The 19,699-nt window shown below is 36.7% G+C and overlaps 1 protein-coding gene across 2 annotated transcripts in view; it reads right to left on the bottom strand.

Moving 5' to 3' along the window:
• The window catches only part of DPP10 (dipeptidyl peptidase like 10), a 770,042-nt gene that overhangs the window by 360,386 nt on the left and 389,957 nt on the right, over positions 1-19,699 (bottom strand). The window lies entirely within an intron of this gene.

Genomic DNA, 19,699 nt, shown 5'->3' with positions numbered 1-19,699 from the left:
ATAAATAATTGTACACAGGGCAGTTTCCACAACACTTCTCCAAGAAAAAACAAAGAAGGATGAAGTCAAGGTTTTAGTACTTATAAATTTTCAAACATATTGGAAAGGATAGGAAACTCCGACTAACCAACATTTAGCAAACTCTCTGTGGTATAATAGAAATATGTATTGGGGCTTTTTCCCTGGCTCCTGACACAGAGCTTCTAAAATGCTTGGGGGAACTTCCCTGGTGGCCCAGTAGTTGATACTCCAGGTTTCCTCTGCAGTGGGCATGGGTTTGATCTGTTTGGAAAACTAAGAACTTATATACCCTGCAGCACCACCAGATAAATAAATAATTGAAATCTTTTTTTTAATTTTTATTTTATTTAAAAAAAATTTTTTTTTAATGATTTAAACAATAAAATCCTTGGAATTTCTTGAGTAATAGAAGGGTCTTTTGTTATTGATAACTAGCCCACTTTGACCATATCTGATAAAAGTTATTGAGATTACTCCAGAAGTAGGGGTGAGGGAAGAGTGACTAGATAGCTTCTGGATGGGGGCTGGTTACCAGAAGAACCAACCACCTGATTAGAGGGGTAGCACTTTGAACCCTACTTGGAGGTCAGGAAGGGTGGTGGCACTGGAGATGAAGTTTAATCACATTGCCAGCAATTTAACCAACCAGTCCTAGCTAACAAAATCTCAGTGAAAACCTCTGAATGATGAAATTTGTAGAAGCTTCCTTGATGATAAACATATTGGTGTAGCAGGAGAGGATGCATATCAACTCTGAGAGAGAGACTGTGCTTAGGACCCTTCTTCATTTACCCTATTTACCTCTTCATCTGGCTTTTCATTTGTATTCTTTATAATAAACCAGTGATCATAACTATAGCTCTTTCTGTATCATTCTATCAAATTATCAAATTGGGGGCAGTCACTGTGTCATTAACCTGTGGGTTTTTCACTAACTCTGGGGAATTAGTATCAGAAAGAATTGAATTGTAAGTCTGTGCTGTGCTTAGTCACTCAGTGGTGTCTGACTCTGCAACATCTTGGACTGTAGACTGCCAGGCTCCTCTGCCCATGGGATTCTCCAGGCAAGAATACTAGAGTGGGTTGCCATTTCCTCCTCCATGGTATCTTCCTGACCCAGGGATCCAGCCCATATCTTCTTGGTCTCCTGCACTGCAGGCTGATTCTTTAGCTGCTGAGCCATGGAAAAGCACCCCCTTACACACACACCCAGAGAATTGCTGAAATAACATAGTTTTTTTTTTTTTTTTCATTTCTCAGCTAGATATACAAGAGAATGGAGTGCTCTAGGAGAAAATACTTTTACATGGTAATGTTAATTTAGAAGAGGCGTTGTTTATATTCATCCATCTTATACCAGCCACTTTAAAAGAACAGAATAATTGTTGGTAATAACTCATCTGAAGAAATTTGCTTTTCATTTTTTTCAAAAAGCCATTTCAATAATAATGAAAATAACAACAAACTACAATCACAACAGCGGAGCTACCATCACAATTAGTAGAGCTATCATGTATCGTATTATAAGCTCTGAAGTTGCTCTGAACTCTGTTCTCAACACTCCTCTCATGACAAAGCTGTAAGGTTCAGTTCAGTTCAGTTGCTCAGTCGTGTCCGACTCTGTGCGACCCCATGACTTGCAGCACTCCAGGCCTCCCTGCCCGTCACCAACTCCCAGAGTTCACTCAAACTCATCTAGCCATGTCATCCTCTGTTGTCCCCTGTTCCTCCAGCCCCCAATCCCTCCGAGCATGAGTCTTTTCCAATGAGTCAACTCTTCGCATGAGGTGGCCAAAGTACTGGAGTTTCAGCCTTAGCATCATTCCTTCCAAAGAACACCCAGGACTGATCTCCTTTAGAATGGACTGGTTGGATCTCCTTGCAGTCCATGGGACTCTCAAGAGTCTTCTCCAACACCACAATTCAAAAGTATCAATTCCTCGGCGCTCAGCTTTCTTCAAAGTCCAACTCTCATATCCATGCATGACTACTGGAAAAACCACAGCCTTGACTAGACGGACCTTTGTTGGCAAAGGAATGTCTCTGCTTTTGAATATGCTATCTAGGTTGGTCATAACTTTCCTTCCAAGGAGTAAGCTGTAAGGTAGGTAGCCTCATTCTAATTTTTTCACTAACTTAGTGTATGTAGAAATAATGGATATTAGCCTGTATGGAATTCAGAGTCACATAGAGAACACGAGGTCCTCTCTCTCACATGAATGCAGTATTAGGAGGTGCACTGTTACACAGATGAGGAGGTTCGGTGTTATTTAAAAATTGGTTAAAAGGGCAATACCTATCATTCCAGTCCAATGGGAATTCGAAAACTCTAATAATAACAGTTCTTAAATTTTTGTCAAGGTCACAGAGAAGGATACATCATGAAAGAATGAAGGAGGATCTCCTTTCACAAGCCCTGCGCCAACAGGAGGTTCTTTCTTGTTTTCACTCCTTCTTTCTTTCCTTCCTCTCACCCTCCTTCCTCCCTTCCTTCCTTCCTCCATCCCTCCCTCTCTCCCTTTTTTCCTTCTTTCCTTCCTTCCTCCTTCTTTCCCTCCTTCCTCCTTTCTCTCTTTTTTTAGAGAGCTACACTGTCTGAAGTTTGAATTAAAGAAAATCTCATCTCCCTTGTCCCCATCCACTCTCATATGATGTTGCTCACACAAATTAACTTCACACGTTCACAGGTGCATCTGAGCCTCTGGTAACAACATTTTAGTATCTTTTACAGTTCCGACAATTATCTAGTCTGGCACTTTATTAATTATCACTATACTGCCTCCAAGTTTATGCAGCATACAACCTGGGAAACATTCCAAATACCTTTTCAGAGGCCCAAGCTGTAGAAACTACTCTAAATTTAGAGAGCTGTGCACAGGTGGTGCTGCAAAGAGACTTGCTGATGATACACATATAAGACAGACATTCTTGCTGCTTAGCTAAGGGACGTAGAAATCTCAGGAAAAATCCCTCTTAGCATAAGCCATTTACATTATCATCTGTTGCATCTGGGAGATTAATTCTTCCTAGCAGACCCCAGAGACCCTTTGGTGTACACTGACCCTAATTACAGACATTAATATAGTTCCAGTTGACTCTCAACTTGATAAGGTCATAAATTAGTGTTTTGGGAAGTTTATTATTGCCAATAATGCTATTTTGTTACCTATATATTTAATCACTTCATTACTATTGCAATAAAAGGATGCAGAGATATTTTCTACATGTGCTTATTGGTATTTTCAGCAGTGATGCTTACTAATGCATTTTTGGACAAAGAGCATTAAAATGCATGCACTCTGCCATCTAGGAACATTCAATTAAAGCCATGTCAGGTAAGAGAAACAGAAAAACAGATATGCCAGTTGTTAATATACCAACAATGAAAATAAGACATCTGATCAAGTTGAGAAACAAATGCATACTTTCAGGCAGCTTGGGAAGATTCTGTAGTACCTCATTCTGTATATCACTCAACTGTACCAAAACTAACTTACTTAACGTTCAAAATAAGATGAGCATCATGGTAAACACTGAAGGTGCTACAAAGTTGAAAAACAAAGCCATTAGAAATTTTCCCATCTCAAACTGGGCAGGATAAGACAAGAACTGTGTTTTTCCATGATAGAACAGGAGTCCAAAATCCAAATGACTTAAAAGACTGGGTTTGTAGTGATAGAAAAGGGATGTCTGAGTACACTGAGGCCAAATAGACTAGTGGGCAAGTATTCCCTAGGCTAGGTTATCTAAAGGAGCAGTAGCCCCTTGGTTTCAAATAACCATTATCATTTAAGAAATTATATACAGTAGTTCTAATATAATTTACCGTCATGGTTTTAAAATTATAGCTCAGTATTTTGAAATATGTATGGCTACCAGATTCTGCCTAGGGACTACTAGTTTGCTAACTTTTGGTAAAGCAATAACTGCCATTAAGGATAAAGGTGAGGCAGGGGTACCGGAGTGCAATCCTGGGAGAGTTAGAGAAAAGAATGGTATATACTTCATATACTTGGCGGTAAAGTCAGTGAAAACTTCATAATCCAGTGTTTTCCAGTTATATGAAATTGCAGACTATATTATGAGAACAACCTTCAAAAATATACACAAAGCTTTAAAAGAGGTGTGGCCAGCCCCATGGATTAGTGCTAATCCATGAATAGTGAAATTTAAAGCCAAGGAAGCAATAAACTCAGATTTGAATTTACAATAATTCCTCTGACAATTGGGTGGAAAAGAAAATGAGCTGGTTCTAATGATATCTTGAGGTTAATTAGATCTGGGAAGAGGTTCTCATTGTCATCCAGATGAGCAATGTCAAGAAATTTAGAAAGAGCCAAGGGCATAGAAACGAGGGGACATACGCAAGGGAGATGGTTGATAAAAACAAAATAATTTAATGACTATATTTGAAAACCAAGAAAAGAAACTGTACAATACAAATATGGGTTTTCATGTTTGTAATCCATGGGTTAATGCTGTTACTGCAACCTCAGCTGGGGAAAAGCAAAAAAAAAAAAAAAACAACATACTTTGAGGAAAATTTTAGACATATCATTTTTAGATAATGCTGTGGTTATAATCCCTGTGGAAACCTAATAGGGGATGTTTAAGATTTTGGTGCAAAAGCCTGAAATTTAAATGAAATATCTGGGACTTTATGGAGTATTACATAAAAGGTTACATCCAATGCAAATTAATTCCCAAATAAAAGGAAAAAATTCTCAAACACCATGTTCTACCATGGGTGGATCAGAAACAATACAGTTATTTTGAGTAATGTTTACTATTACTTTTATTCTTTGAATGTGTTTTCTTTATCATTGTATTATTATTCAATCTGTCCCACCTGCTGTAACAGCCATCACCTCTCCCTACTCCTTATTTGAGTTCTATTTATCTCAAAGATCATTCTAATTCTCCCCCTTTAAGCCTTTTCTATCCTTTTCAGCACAAGTGATTCATCTGAGTCACATGTATATAATTATATGTACACTCCATCTCATCATTGATCACTGTTTCTGATTGTTCTTCTGGGTTGTTTGGAATCTCAATTTACATGTATTGCCACAGTAATGCCCCTATTAACAGGTTCCATTGCAATGATTCATTCTTGTCAGAAACATTATAACTGGAGGTAGAAATAGATAATGATGGTATTCTAAGTTGTCAGATATTGAATACCATGGCAAGAAATCATTAAACACAAACTTAAATGTCAGAAGTGCCAGAAAATATAAAATATGCATTTGTATGACTTAAGGATGAGAAAAGACTGAGCAAGAGAAGAAGAATCAGAGATTGAATTAAAAATAAAACAAAAGTTGGTAAGAAAACTTGGGTACTTTAAAATTGAGAAATGTCAGATGCATAAGAACTGTACAGTTTAGGTGAATATTATTCTAGATCTTGTAACATGCTAGTGATAAATAAATACATAAATAAATAAATATATTTATGTATGCTGAGTGTTAAGTTTGCTTCAGTAGTATCTGACTTTTTGTGATCCTATAGACTGTAGCCTGCCAGGCTCCTCTGTTCATGGGATTCTCCAGGCAAGAACACTGGAGTGGGTTGCCAGGCCCTCCTCCAGGGGATCTTTCCAACCTAGGGATCAAACCTGTGTCTCTTACGTCTCTCCTGCATTGACAAGTGGGTTCTTAAACCAATAGTACCACCTGGGAAGTCCGAATATATGCATAGGCATCTCTATTTAACAACAACAAAAATACTGATCTAAAAACTTTAGCTGGAGAATCCACTAAGTCTTAGCGTATAAAAGAGTACATTTTCAACAAACATAGAATGATGAAAACAAGAAAACAAAACAGGTCTTTGAGAACCGTATGGTCTTTTTTTATTTTCTGCTCTCTTCACCTAAAATGCTCTCCAACCAAAATGACTGCACACACATAAACACAAATACTCCTCATGTTAAATTATTTGGCTATAATGTCCCTAATTGTCTAATTTAATTTTAAACTGGTAATTTTAATAACTGACAAAAATGCTTTGAAAAGTCATCTCTTATTCTAGAAACAATAAAATATTACATTTTCAAATGTTTTGAAAAAGTTTCTTTTGCAACACAGTCTATAAGTGATTGTGAAATGATCATCAGGAAAGATTTCAAAAAGCCAGTTGAACTTAAGTGAATGGCAGGAGAGAAATAGTTACTATATCATTGATAAAAAGGGAAAGAGGACTGAGAGAAGGCAGAAAAGAATACAAACCAAATTGCAGTTTATTATGTGATACCAAAGATGGGCTCTCTTTCTCTGCCTAACTTCAAATAAAAGGAACAAGGACGAGGCAAAGAGATTACCTTCTATCTCGCAGATCTAAATAAAAACTTGATTGTTTGTTACCACCATAACTGTGTTTATATGCAAAGATTTAAAAAACCAGACCATTATTGTATTTTTTAATGTTGTCTTTTCTTAGCTACCCAATTACTTAGAAGAGTGTTTGAATTATATTTCTTTGTGCTACCTAGGACATTCATCTTATATAAACATTAAATATGGTCACTCTGTTTTTTTTTGGAAACTTGCATTTTATAGATACTAGAATAGTTTATTAAAATACTCAGTGAAGAAAATGCCATGGCACCAGTAGTTAGCTCTTAAGACTATTAAATCAGTACTTACTAACTCATGTAAAATGCCTCATATATACCTTCATTGCTCAATAACCATGAATAGCCAATTAATACTCTATTGATTTGGATCATATTCTATACACCAAAACATTTAAAAAACAATATTTTATCTTTAATAGAAGGTGATGACTAATGGTCTCTGAGTTCTATTAGTAACTTAAAACAGGGACAACTAGGTGACTTTGAAAAAAATGTCAGTATTCCTCCACTCAAGAATACAATAAATTAGAAAAGTTTAAGTTGGGGAAAGTATAGAGATACTATAAATTACAAAATTATGCAAAGTATTTCTCTGAAGTCAGCTGTGCTACTCTGATTCTTCTTGTCTTAATGTTTCCTAATCGCAATATTTCAAACATATTTTTAAAATGGATGCGATTACATTTAGGCAAAGAATATAACATACTAATTATAATGTATTAGAGAATGCAGTAGATAGAAACGTTATGGAATCCTAATAATATATCACATTAGGATTCCTGGATAAGTTTTCCTAATCATGGTCTAATATGATTTATTCAATATAATATTTATAAGATAAGTTGATTAGACTCCTCCAGTAGAAAATTACTTAAGTATAATTTTTGCTAATATTCCATTAGATAAATATTAGAGAGAAAACTCTAGTTAATAGAGTTAGAATTTTAAAATATGATATAGGAATTTCAAGTATTTTTGTCAGTGATACGACTTCATATCTGGCATAGGCCAGGGTATGGTTATCAAGAACTTTGCAATTTTTACATTTTAAAAAGAAAATATAAAGACCAATATTGCTTCATAAAAAAATTAACCTGGCTAAATCTTTAAATATGAGGAAACCATAGGACAATACTAATGTTGTAAAGATTAAATTTTCTTGAGACATGATCATAAGTTGGTATGACATAATTATTTTAGCATTGCCATAAGTAATTTCAAAGAAGCTAAGAGAACATAGGTTAGTAATGAAAAAGAAAATTATTTGTTGAGATTTAATGTATTCTGGTATATTCTTCAATAATATCAAGTTTGATATCTACTTTCTCTTATTTTCTATCTTTGATAAAATCATAATATATAAATAGTATAACATTAATTTGCTGTTTTCATCTTAATAGACTTTCAATGCATGGAATTAGACTAATAACTTTTCTGTCAGACCTGAGTTTGATCCCTGGGTTAGGAAGATCCCTTGGAGAAGGGAAAGGCTACCCACCCCAGTATTCTGGCCTGGAGATTTTCATGGACTGTATAGTCCAGAGGGTCGCAAAGAGTCGGACACATTGAGCGACTTTCACTTTCACTTAACTAAGTGTTATTCATAAGAGATTTAACCTGTAAGTCCCAATTTTAAAAGCTTATGAAAAGGAATTAATAGACAAAATGAATCAATTGTCAATGCACATATGACAAAATGATGCTCAATCTCACTCATAATTAAATAATTGCAAATCAGTGTAAAATTAATTACTATTTTTCAACAGCTAAAGTGATAATGGTTAACATGTTGGCAATACCTAGTGATGGCCAGAGTAGATTAACAGGCAGCAACATATAACACTGGTGGACTTGCTTAACACAATTTGATGCTGTCTATTAAATTTCAAATGAACTTTTCTCTTTATGTACTGCTATGAATTTAGCCTACAAATATACTTCAAAAATGACTGCCAAGTATATTTATAAGAATATAATAGGAAATCAATATATGGTAGTACATTATGCAAGGAAATTCTATGAACTCACTAAATCATATTAGAAAAAAACAAAAGGCATCATAAAAAATATCTTCAATTTATACTATTAAGTGGATGAAAAAGGTAGCCATCTATCCTGTGGAAATAAACAATTATACACATAAATATATACATATGTGAGATATATTGTTTAAGTACAGATCATAGACATATTTCTGGAGAAATTTATGATAGGTGCAAATATCTTGGATGGCATCACTGATTCAATGGACAAGAGTTTGAGCAAGCTCTGGGAGTTGGTGATCGACAGGGAAGCCTGGCGTGCTGCAGTCCATGGGATTGCAAAAAGTAGAACAGGACAGAGAGCATGAACTGAACTGAACAGATACATACACTGCTACACTCAAAATGTAATATTGAGGGAAATTTTTATCTTTATTAAGTATGGGAATACCAGACCACCTTACCTTCCTCCTGCAAAACCTGTATGCAGGTCAAGAAGCAACAGTTAGAACCAGACATAGAACAAAAAGACTGGTTCCAAATTGGGAAAGGAGTACATCAAGGCTGCATTGTCACCCTGCTTATTTAACTTATACGCAGAGTACATCGTGTGAAATGCCAGGCTGGATAAAGCACAAGCTGGAATCAAGATTGCAGGAAGAAATATTAATAACCTCAGATATGCAGATGAAACCACCCCTTATGGCAGAAAGTGAAGAGGAACTAAAGAGCACCTTGATGAAAGTAAAAGAGCAGAGTGAAAAAGCTGGCTTAAAATTCAACATTCAAAAAATTAAGATCATGGCGTTTGGTCCCATCACTTTATTGCAAATAGATGGGGAAACAATGCAAACAGTGAGAGACTTATTTTCTTGGGCTCCGGAATCACTGCAGATGGTTACTGCAGTCATGAAATTAAAAGAGGCTTGCTCTTCAGAAGAAAAGCTATGACAAACCTAGACAGCATATTAAAAAACAGAGACATTACTTTGCCAACAAAGGTCCATCTAGTCAATGCTGTGGTTTTTACAGTAGTCATGTACGGATGTGAGACTTGAACTACAAAGAAGGCTGAGTGCTGAAGAATTGATGCTTTTGAACTGTGGTGTTGGAGAAGATGCTTGAGAGTCCCTTGGAATGCAAGGAGATCAAACCAATCAATCCTAAATGAAATCAATCCTGAATATTCGTTGGAAGGACTGATGCTGAAGTTGAAGCCAATACTTTGGCCACCTGAAATGAAGAGCTGATTCATTAGAAAAGACCTAGATGCTGGGAAAGATTAAAGGCAGGTAAAGAAGGGGATGACAGAGGGCGAGATGGTTCAATGGTATCACTGACTCAATGGACATGAATTTCACCCAACTCCAGGAGATGGTAAAGGACAAGGGAAGCCTGGCGTGCTGTAATCCACATGACTGAGCAACTGAACAACAGCAATAATATCAGAACTTTCTATGATAATGGAAAGGCTCCGTATGAGTATTATCCAAATTGGTAGCCACTGGTTACACTTGGATATTGAATGTTTGAAATGTGACTGTTGTAACTAAAAAATAGATTTTTTAACTTTATTAGATTTTAAATAGTCAGATATGGCTAGTGACTGTCTTATTGGATAAGCCAATATACTGTATATATTTTCCAAACATGTTTTCACTATGTCATCTTATAAATGTCAATGAGGAGACTAAAAGTAACATATTCTTAATTATACTAATTTTATAAAATATCGATTGTTAATATTTAATGAACACATATAAATTATGAGACAAAGAACAAGAAGAAAGCCATATAACTGCAAAAACATTATTACACTAAATGAGAGACTGTAAAAATAAATGCTTTGTTCCCCAAAAATAGAACTTACAATGTGAATTTGTTTGCCTTTTTGTTTTTTTGACTAAATATATGTATATATATAAAGATGTAAGATTTTCTGTATAAACTGGATTTGAATTTACTATTACTTTTGGTAAGAATAGAATATGTAGATGGAACGTGCATGCTTATGTGCTCAGTTGCTTCAGTTGTGCCTGTTGCTTCAGACTCTTTGTGAACCCTATGAACTGTAGCCCACCAGGCTCCTCCACCCATGGGATTCTCCAGGCGAGAACACTGGAGGACGTTGCCATGGCCTTCTCCAGGGGATATTCCCAACCAAGGGATTGAACTGACATCTTTTAGTCTCCTACGTTGGCAGGCAGATTCTTTACCATTGGCTCCACCTGAGAAGTCCAAATGGAACATATCTCAACATAAAAAAGGACATTTATGACAAACCCACATCATACTTAACAGTGAAAATTTGAAAGCTTTTCCTCTAAAATCAGGAATAAAATAAGGATGCCAACACTCACCACTTCTAATTAACATAGTATTGGAAGTCCTAGCCACAGCAATCAGGCATGAAAAAATACCCAAACTGGAATGGAAGGAATAAAACTATCACTATTTGCAGATGGCATGAGCCTGTATATAGAAAACCCTGAAATATTCACCAAAAAAATTTAGAGCTAGTAAATAAATTCAGTAAGGCTGCAGGATATAAGAATAATATACAGAAATCTGTTGCTTTTCTATACATGAATATGAACTATAAGAAACAGAAAGCAAGAAAGCAATCCCATTTAAAATCACATCAAAGAGAATACAATACTGAGGAAAAAACTTAACCAAGGAGTTGAAAGACCTATACTGTGAAAAGTATAAAACACTGATGAAGAAAACTGAAAATGATACAAAGAAATGGAAAAATATCCAATGTTCAAGGATCAGAAGAATTAATATTGTTAAAATTCCCATAGTACCCAAAGCAATTTACAGATTTAATGGAATCCCTATCAGAATATCCATGACATTTCTCACAGAACTAAAATATATAATCCTATAATTTATATAGAACTCCAAAGACCTCAAATTGCCAAAGCAATCTTGAGAAAAAAATACAAAGCTGCAATAACCAGTTTCCCTGATTTCAGACTATACTACAAAGCTATAGTAATGAAAATAACATATGCTGGCACAAAAGTAGACACACACATCCATGGAATGGAATACACAGCCCAGAAAGAAACCCACAAACTTATGGTCAATTAATCAACAACAAAGGAGGCAAGAATATGCAATGGAGAATAGACAGTTTTTTCAATAAGTGCTGCTGGGAAAACTGAACAGTTACATATGAAAGAATGAAAGTAGAATATTTCCTCATACCATATACAAAAATAAACTCAAGATGGATTAAAGACCTCAATGCAAGACCCATAACCACCTGGAAGAAAATATAGGCAGATATATAATTTATTTGATGGAAATTATAACAATATTTTTTAAGGACTCTCTCTCCTCAGGCAAAGGAAACAAAAGCAAAAATAAACAAACGGGACCTCATTAAACTTAAAAGCTTTCAGAGAGCAAATAAAAGCACTAACAAAATGAAAGGCAATCTACTGAATGGGTGAAAATATTTGCAAATGACATGACTGATAGGACTTAATATCCAAAATATATTTACTGTATATTTGTCTTTACCAAGGAAGTTTTTCCTTTCATAATGTTCATGCTTCTCATTGGGATCTTTCCTTTTTCCCTTAGATTAGTCTCATTAACACTTTTTGCAAAGCTGGCTTGGTGATTCTATAGTTCTAACTTCTGCTGTCTAAAATTTTTGATCTCTCCTTCAAGTTTGAATGAAACTGTTGCTGGGTAGTTTTCTTGGTTGTAGATTTTTCACTTCTATTACTTTAAATATATTCTGCCACCCTTCCTACCTGCAGAGTTTCTGCTGAAATAACTAATAGCCTAATAAGAGCTGCCATGCATTTAACTTGTTCTTGCCTCTGCTGTTTTTAATATTCCTCTCTTTAACTTCGCCATTTTAATTTCACTGTGTCTTAATGTGGTTCTCTTTGGGTTGATCCTGTTTGAGACTGTGTTTCCTGGATGTGGGTGTCTGATTTCTTTCTTAGGTTAGGGAAGTTTTAAGCTATCATGTCCTCAGATATGTCCTTTGACCCTTTCTCTAATTCTTCTTTAAGATCCCTATAACATCAATGGTACTATGCTTAACATTGTACCAGAGGCCTCTTAAGCTGTCCTTATTTCTTTTTTAGCTCTTTTATTTTCTTTCTTTACATCCTTAGTGGTTTCCACTACTCAGTCTTCCCGCTTGTTGATCTGTTCTCTGCATCACTTAACCTATGGTCTATTCCTTTTAGTGTATTTTTTTCAGTACTGTACTCTTCATCTCTATTTGGTTCTTCTTTATATTGTATTATCCAGAAAGTTTGTTAGGGTTTTCCCATAACATTTTTCTAAAAAACCCAAACTTTCTGGCCAATCCAGTATTTTCTTACATGGTTAAAACGTCTAACTTTTCATCCTTCATCAATTCGTCTCTCAAGTTTGTTGATTATCTGTATTGTAATTATCTTGACCTCTTTATCTGTTAGATCGTATATCTCTATCCACTTCACTCAGTTATTCTGGGGTTCTATCTTGTACTTTTGTTTAGAATGTGTTCCTCTGTTACTTTGCTCAGTTTGCCTAATTTGCTGTTTCTCTTCCTAGTATGTTGATTAGGTTTCCTGACCTTGGAAAGTTGGAAAAGTGGCCTCGAAGTGGTCTATTGTAGGAGGTAGACATCCTGCATCTCAGCAGCACATTCCCCTCTGGTCATTAGAGCTCTATGCTCTTGGGGTGCCCCTATGTGGGCTATGTGGGTCCTTCTCTCGTGGTGGCCTACTTTAGGCAGTATGGTAAGTGTGCTAGCCTCTAGTATGATTGGTTGCCAGGCCCTGTCTTGTACAAAAAGGCTGACAGCCACTGTTGGGGCTGTGGAACTCCAGGGCTAGTGCTGGCATACTCCGGGGCAGTGCTGAGTTCTAGTTGGATGGCTTTTGGGCTTTTGGCTTTCTTGGATTTAGCGTTGGTCTGCTGATGGGTTAGGCTGGATACTTACATGACTGGCTATAGGTTCTAGGATATCCCAAAGCTGGTACTGATCACTGGAGAGTTGGGCACCTGGCAGAGGAGTACAAAGCGCTCGTGCTTCATGGGTAAAGCCAGGTCCAAGGGCTAGTGCCATCTGCTGGCAGACTGAGCTGGGTCCTAAGGTGTTGGTGTTGAACTGCTAGTGAATGAGGCTGATCACAAAGCTAGAACTGGCTGGCTGCTGGGAGGGCCCAGGGCCCAGAAAGTTCTAGGGACCATTCCTGCCCACTGATGGATAAAGCAGTGTCCCATGGTCTCTGGCTGCAGGGCCCTCCTGGGGGTCCTTGATCTAGTACCTGTGTACTGATGTATGAGTATTCTTCATGGGCCCTATGGTGGACAGGGTCATGTCCAGGGCTGGTATGGGCTCAAGGAGTCTTAAGGCAGCCGGCCTGCTGATATGTGGGACTGCCTCCATGCCCAACTGGTTGCTTGGCCTGAGGGGTTCCAGTACTGGTATCTATGGGCTGGTAGGTGGGGGCAAGCCAGGGTCTTGTTTTAATAAGCTAGAGGGAAGCTTCCAGGATGTCCTTTGATAGCATCAGTATCCACCTGGTAGAAGGAGCTCCCCAAAATGGCTGTTGCCAGTACCTGTATCCTCAGGGTGAGCTCCAGTTACCTCTTGCCTCTCCAGGAGACTCTCAAAAGATCAGCAGATGGGTCTGACCTAGGATCCCCTCAAACTACTTCTTCTGCCCTGGGTCCCACAATGTGTAAGATTTTGTCTATGTATGCACTTTATGAGTGAAGTCCTTATGCTCCACAGTCCTCTGGATCTCCTAAAGTAAGCTCCTCTGAATTTCACACATATGTTTTGCATAAATGTATAAATAAAGCCATACATTTTGGTGACTCCACGTTTTGCTTTAGTACTGCCAGGCTGGGGAGCCCAGTGTGGGACTCAGATTCCTTTCTCTTTGGGAAGAATCTCTGCATTTGTAATTATTCTCCCATTTTGGATCATTCTCCTGGAGGACTGGGTCTGGAATATACACTGTAACTCTGCCCCTCCTACCTGTCTTGTTGTGGTTCCTTCTTTATATCCTTACTTGTAGATCTTTTCTAGTAGATTCTGGTCTCTCTCATTAGTGCTTGTTCAATAAATAGTTGTAACTTTGATATGCCCATGAGAGAAGGTGAACTCAGGGTTTTCCTACTCTGCCATCTTTGTATGCCTTACCTGAGGCTAGACTTTTAACAAATAAGTTTTCCATGATTATAGCCAGTATGTGAAACCATCTGGCTGGACAGAAGTTTCTGAAAACTTTATTTCAAATCTTAAGAGGTGACATTTTGGTTATTTTTATCCAAAAATTATTTGCTTGTAACATTGTTTGTTTGTTTGTTTTTTCATCAGGTAGCTCTTTACTCTATCATGGATAGAAAATAAGTTCCTTAATTTCTTGGTGGTAAAGAGATTTGTATCTATCCGCTACCCCAAATGCTCAATGGCAGAATAAGTGAATATTAAACAAAAATACTACAGTGGTATGCAAATCAACTGATGCTATCTCTATGCATGATAAGTCCAAAAATTTCTCTTGGTTCTAGTCAAATCTATTTCATAATGACCTATAAATAAATAGTTGTGAGGCAGGAGATAGATGGGCCCCAGGCTGAGCAGCTGGAGTTTCTCCCCTATGGACAGATACTCCAAAATAGCAGGAGGGAGGAGAGGCTAAGCCTAGCCCAGATAAGAGATAAAGGATGACATATTCATCATTCCCAAAGTCAGAGACATTCCTGACTACACAGAACATGTATAGAACAGCTCCTTGAAGAACCATAATGGAGGGGGTGCCACCCCATTGTAAGTGACTGACTTTTCACTAGTGTCCATCTTGGCGGAGAAATGCACACACATATGGGAGGACCCTCAGATCAACCAAATACAGAATCAGAACTAGGCAAAGCAAGATGACTATAACTGGTCAAAGGTAACCTGGAAGAAATGAGCTGTGTAAGTGATTAATCAAAAAAGCAAGAGAGTTCCAGAAAAATATCTACTTCTGCTTTATTGACCACCAAAGCTTTGACTGTTTGGATCACAACAAACTGTGGAAAATTCTTAAAGAGATGGGAATACCAGACCACCTGATCTGCCTCCTAAGAAATCTGTATGCAGGTCAAGAAGCAACAGTTAGAACTGGACATGGAAAAACTGGTTCCAAATCAGGAAAGGAGTACATCAAGGCTCTGTACTGTCACCCTGCTTATTTAATTTATAAGCAGAGTTCATCATGAAAAATGCCGGGCTGGATGAAGCACAAGCTGGAATCAAGATTACTGGGAGAAATATCAATGATCTCAGATATGCAGATGACACCACCCTTATGGCAGAAAGTGAAGAAGAACTAAAGAGCCTCTTGATGAAAGTGAAAGAGGAGAGTGAAAAGTTTGGCTTAAGGCTCAACATTCAGAAAACTAAGATCATGACATCCGGTCCAATCAATTCATGGCAAATAGATGAGGAAACAATGGAAGTCTGTCAGAGACAGATTTTATTTTGGGGGATTCCAAAATCACTGCAGGTAGTAACTGCACTCTTGAAATTAAAAGATGCTTGCTCCTTAGAAGAAAAGCTATGACCAACCAAGATAGCATATTAAAAAGCAGAGAGAGACATTATTTTGCCAACAAAGATCCATCTAGTCAAAGCTATGATTTTTCCAGTAGTCATGTATGGATTTGAGAGTTGGACTATAAAGAAAGCTGAGTACCAAAGAATTGATGCTTTTGAACTGTGGTGTTGAAGAAGACTCTTGAGAGTCCCTTGGACTGCAAGGAGATCCAACCAGTCCATCCTAAAGGAATTCAGTCCTGAATATTCATTGGAAGGACTGATGCTGAAGCTGAAACTCTAGTACTGATGCAAAGAACTGACTCATTTGAAAAGTTGCTGATGTTGGGAAATATTGAAGGCAGGAGGAAAAGGAGACAACAGAGGATGAGATGGTTGGATAGCATCACCGACTCAAGGGACATGAGTTTGAATAAGCTCCAGGAATTGATGATGGACAGGGAAGCCTGGCTTGCTGCTTCCCATGGGGTCACAAAGAGCAGACATGACTGAGTGACTGAACTGAACCGAACTAAAGTGATTCAAACTACCACAAGGGTGTGACTATCTCTGAGCCTCCCCCTAGGTCTATCCACATATACTCTTTTCCTCGAATACATACTTTACTTGTTTCACTGCTTTCCATCTCTATGTGAAAATTCAATTCTACACAGCAGTGGGCCAGGCCTTGTCAATTTTCCCTGGTGGTCTAGTGGCTAGGATTCAGGACTCTCACTGCCACAGTCAGACTTCAATCTCTGGCCAGGAAACCAAATCCTGCTTCAAGCTGCTGCAGGCTGATGTTGGACCAAAACATATGCAGGTAACATTCCTTGGAATCATTTAAATATATGAATTTCCCCTCTCTGCTTTAGACTATTTTAATAGCATATTTTTAAAAGCTTACAGATATCTTACAGATATTCCATGTCTCTTCCAATATTAGTACATAAGCTCTCTCTTTAAAAAAGAAATCTTAATAATGCTTAAGCATATGGCTTGGAATCATGCTTCCAATTCCTTTCTAATGTCAAACAAAGATCTGATAGAACTATTTATGAATACTGGTGTTTTCTGCCAAGACCACTGGCAATATTTAAATTATTGACAATAGAAAGAATCCAGCTAATACTCATGAAACATTTTCATAATTATGACACTGTGAATTAGCTTTGTTTGAAATAGTTCTGGGTTTATGAGATAACATTTCCAAACACTTAGAAATGATTAAGAGCAGTTTGGGGGCTAAATCACTTCTTTCACATAACTCCTTTTCAAAAAGCTATATACCCTTTAATTTCTTCTTTCATTACAAATCCACCTATCTTCAAAACAAAAGAATGCCTTAAGACAACTATTTCAGGAAAATTATTTGCTTTTGTTTTATTTTGACAGTCATGGTCAATATTATTGTTAATCATAGTGTCTGCTCTATATGATTACACAGCTAATCATATTCATATTTAAAAAATATATAAGGGAACTGACAATATGGTGTTATCTTAATTTTTAAAATAAATTGACAGTCACATTTTTGAAAAATATATCTTATTAAACAAAAGGCTATTCTGCTTTCACATTTTAAGTAATTTTTTTTTCAATTGCTCTGGTACACTTTTATTACAAAGATTTTTATAGAAATCTAATCCAATTAATTGTAATTAAAGTATCACTAATTGCTCAATGAAAAAAATGAAACTGCAGTATGAATAAAAATTTATGCTAAAACACAACTGTGTTTAATAATGCTATCTTGGAGTTAGGAGAAGGAAATGATTAAATGAGTACCTTTGAATTTATCTGGAATCATGGTAATTTGTATTTTTTGTTTGTAGATCTAAGTTAACTAGTTGCAAATATAAGCCACATTCCAATCTTTACCCTCACCCTCCTCTGTTGAATTCTGACACCTCCAGGACTTATAAATTGCTTAAGTATCTGTACTGTGAGATAAATGTCTTTAGGGATCCTATGAATTTTAGAAGATCAGTAAATTTGAATATTTGTTAAATATTACTTAGCGGCAATTAAGAGTCATAACTAACATAAAGAGTATGAGAGTAGAAAAAGAGTAGAAAAAGACCTCAAAAGGATTTTTAAAAGATTAAACATACAAGCATAAAGATAAAATGTTATTAATCAGCACATGGAGAAAACCACAATGAGATGGGATTGATATGAAGTACCAACAGCAGAAGGGAACAATAACCAAAAATGTTTGTTTGTTTTGTTTTGTTTTTGATGCACCAAAGAGACTGATAAAGCAAGCAATAAATGCTGGGGGGGGGAAAAAAAAAAAAGATAATTAGCAACCAGTATTAGACCTCGTTTGGAGAAGGAAATGGCAACCCAGGTCAGTATTCTTGCCTGGGAAATCCCATGGACAGAGGAGCCTACTGGGCTACAGTCCATGCGGTTGTAAGAGCTGGACATGTTTGAGTGACTAAACTACCTACCTGCCTAACTAGAAGACCTCATTAACCTGTGTAAGAGGATGATCAATATGGGACAGTCACACACCAGGTATTCGGGTATTAAGAGTCTACTCTTAACTTAAATGCTTGACCACTAAAGGCCTATACCCATCCTCGTCAAAAATATTACTTTATAATAAAGGAAACAAAATACAAAATGCATTTAAGTTTCTTCTCCAAACTAGTCTTATTGAAATTAAGTTGCATTGACTTTAATCAGCAAATCATTAGCTGCCATCATTCTGCTTTCTACCGCCTGGCCTATCTCCTACTGATGCCTTCTTTCCCATTGATTAAAACATCTCTCAATGATTCTTCTCTAAAAAAAAAAAAAAAAACAAAAAAAAAAACATCTCTCAATGATTCTTCTCTAGCCTGTTCTCTAATATCCCGGAGGAACACCCAAATAAGAAATAATAGAGACTTCCCTGGTGGCCCAGTGGTTAAGAATTCACCTGCCAATGCAGGGGACATGGATTTGAACGCACATTTGGGAAGATCCCACAGGCCACAGAGAAACTAAGTTCAAGTATCAACCACAATAACTAAGGCCAGGCGCTAGAGCCTGACTGCTGCAACTACTAAAGCCCTTTGCCCTGGAGCCCACGCTCTGGTAAAAGAGAAGCCACCACAATGAGAAGCTCATACACTACAACAGAGAGTAGCCCCTGCTCGCTGCAACTAGAGAAAGCCTGTGAGCAGCAACAAAGACCCAGCACAGCCAAAAATAATAAATAAATATATTACTTAACTAAAATAGAAAAATAAATAGTAGATACTGTTCTATGCTGTTTATTAAGCTTTTACAGGAACGTTAGCATTATCTCCCTCAAGGAAATCCGTATTTTAGAAAGTGAGAAATATACTTCATATTTCCTTGGCATTCCACAAGTATTAATGCTATTACACATTGCATTCAGAGTACCTATTCTTCTAATGTCTGTGAAATAACTAATTCATTTAAAAACAGAAATGCTGTTGTTATTTAGTTAATTTTAACCTAATTGCTAAAGTACATGAGCTGTTTGGTTTAATTTAGTCAACAGATATATACATATGCAGTCACTTCATGATTTCAACAACCACTTTTCTCTTATTAAATAAAAACACCAAACAACAAAAATTTTAGTTCATCTCTTCCACCTGGCCACTCTGTTATAAACGTGAAGAACAGATATTTATTGCAAATGTACCAGTAGGAATAAATACAAAAAGTATGTGATAATTTGCTTATTCCTTTAACTTGTACAGAAGGTGTTCTGAGGCCTTGTACTATGTCTATACCATATTAACACATCTAATAGGA

Source organism: Ovis aries, chromosome 2 (genome assembly GCF_016772045.2).
Source record: "Ovis aries strain OAR_USU_Benz2616 breed Rambouillet chromosome 2, ARS-UI_Ramb_v3.0, whole genome shotgun sequence".
NCBI classification, from domain to species: Eukaryota; Metazoa; Chordata; class Mammalia; order Artiodactyla; family Bovidae; genus Ovis; species Ovis aries.
Note: the sequence above shows the minus strand (reverse complement) of the source record. Positions and strands in the feature narration are given on the sequence as shown.